The following is a 2,500-nucleotide window of genomic DNA, read 5'->3' as shown; positions in this document are numbered from 1 at the left end:
AGCATGCTGCAAGTTCTTTCGAGCGAAGGCATGGATATGCAACAACTTCTCCTCCAAGGACTTCAAGTATTGGGGAAGGCTTACCTGATTTTCTTTCCTAGAACCTTTTAGTATCTGTTCTTTTATCATGCTGAGGTTTGACCTGGGTCTTCGTCCAAACATCATCTCGAATGGAGAAACTCCTGTAAACTCATTTGGTACGCTCCGAAGTATGTACAGAAGCAAGTCTATATCTTCATCCCATTCCTTCTCCGTTTCCATTCCATATCGTCGTAGCAAATTCTTTAGAGTCTGATGAACTCTCTCTAAGGCCCCATTGGACTGAGGATGATAGGCTGAAGAGAGAACATTAAAGATATTAAATTGATGGAGAGCACTCTGGAATAAAGTACTGGTAAAGTTGGTACCTCTATCGCATTGAAGTTCCCTAGGAAAACCAAACAATGTAAAAACTTTGATCAGCTTTTGGATAATGTTTCTAGCAGAGATATTTTTAAGTGGAAATGCTAGAGGGAAGCTAGTAGTGGGGCAATGAACACTTAGTATATATTCATTACGCCGGCTAGTTTTTGGCAAAGGCCCAACACAATCTATAATTATTTTATCAAAAGGTGTACTAGGGACCACAATGGGCACTAGAGGGGCTGGTGGTATCTTTTCATTAGGTCTTCCGGTAACTTGGCACACACGACACCTCTCTACGAAACTCTTTACGTCCATCTTCATTCTGGGCCAGTAGAAATCTTCTAGGAGGCGCCTGTATGTCTTCGTGATGCCTAGATGACTCTCAGCAGAGTGGGCTAATTTCATGATTGAAGATCAGAGGCTGCCAGGTACAACCAGTTGATGACAGTCGCGCCATGAGTCTTTGTCAGTCAGTGTAGGAGACCTGTAATGACGCATGAGGATATTATTCTCTAGATAAAATAAGGGTAACTTATGGCTCTTATCCGAGGGATTTTCAACCTTATTGAATCAATCCTTAAGGCTATCATCTGATCTCTGAAGATTGACGAAATCATCATGATGGAGACCAACCAAGTCTGGTAAGCTTGGTGAGGAGTTTGAGGTGTCGTCATCAGTGGGAGCTCCAATTGCAGCTTTAGTAGCAGCAGAACGAGTGGTGGCTTGGCAAGGTAGAACTTCCTGTTGGTTCTGCTCATTTTCTATAACACACCCTGGTTGAGAAATAATGAGATTAGGTAAGACAGTTCATTCAGCTAAATCATTTCCTAACAGAATATCAGCTTTCTCACAAGGCAAATCTCTATCCAGTAAGGCTACTTCGGTTCTTCCAGTAAAGTAAGAGCAATCTATATGCATATTAACCAGAGGTAACACTTATTTACTGGATAAATCAGTGATGGTAACATATTTATTAGTAGGCTGAGTCAGAGGTTTCAATTTACCACTTACTATAGTTTGTGACGATCCTGTGCCCCTTAACAACTTTACAGGGTAATTATTGACAGTACCAGAGCAAAGGAAATCCGAGAAGTCATTTTTGACTTGAGAACAATGGAGAGCAATCCTTCTTTGGCTTTTGCTCTGAGTAGTCTCTGGTCTGTTCCCTGCTGTTTGCTGAGAAGGCTGCATAACCTTAGAAAATTGACATCGGGGGTTAGGACAGTCTTTTATGGCATGTCCCTTCTGTTTACAGAAGGAACAATAAATATTTATACTTGCCTGATCTGTAGAGTTATGTTTCTTGACCTTATGGATGAGGTGATATTCATCAGCAAGAAGTGCCGCTTTCTTCCCCTCCTTCTCCTGCCGTTCTCTGATGTACATAGAAATGTTGGAAGGAATTCTCCTCAAAAACTCCTCTAATACCATTAAGTTCTATAATTGTTCAAAGGTAGTTATGTTTTCAGATTCTAGCCATTTTTTAAACTGTTTTAATTTGACCTGAAACAATTCCAAATAAGTTTGGGTGGTTCCTTTGATGGAGTTCCTGAACATTTGCTTATACCCTTCAGCTGTAATGGTATAGGCATCAAGGACAGCTTTCTTCAGGACATAGTAATCTCGTTCCTCTAACATTTGCGAAGCTATATGAGCAACCTTGCCTTTCAGTGCACTCCGAATGAGTAGAACATATTGTTCTTCTGGCCAATGCAAGGTTGTGGCTGTGTCCTCAAAAATACCAAAGAACACGTCTGGTTCTTTTTCATCAAACGAGGGTAGTAGTTTAAGAGCCTTAGTGAGGGAAAAACATTCGCCAAGCTCTCTCTCTTTGCCTTTCTCGTTCAACCTGATACTGGCCAGCTGTCTCTCCATATGTATCTTTTCTTCTCTTTCCCGTCATTCCAAGGCTATCATCCTTTCTTTCTGTTCGTATTCAGCTTGACGAGCTGCCTTTTTCTCTCAACAATTCAAGCTGCAACTTGAGCTTCACCAATTCTGGATCCTCTATAGCCTTAGCTTCACCTCTCCCTAATGTAAGGGGTCGAAGGGGAGCAGTTTCTTCTGATGAAACGGAAGCTTTGGCTACCAGGAA

The sequence above is a fragment of the Palaemon carinicauda genome, chromosome 19, assembly GCF_036898095.1.
Source record: "Palaemon carinicauda isolate YSFRI2023 chromosome 19, ASM3689809v2, whole genome shotgun sequence".
In the NCBI taxonomy this organism is placed as follows: domain Eukaryota; kingdom Metazoa; phylum Arthropoda; class Malacostraca; order Decapoda; family Palaemonidae; genus Palaemon; species Palaemon carinicauda.
Note: the sequence above shows the minus strand (reverse complement) of the source record.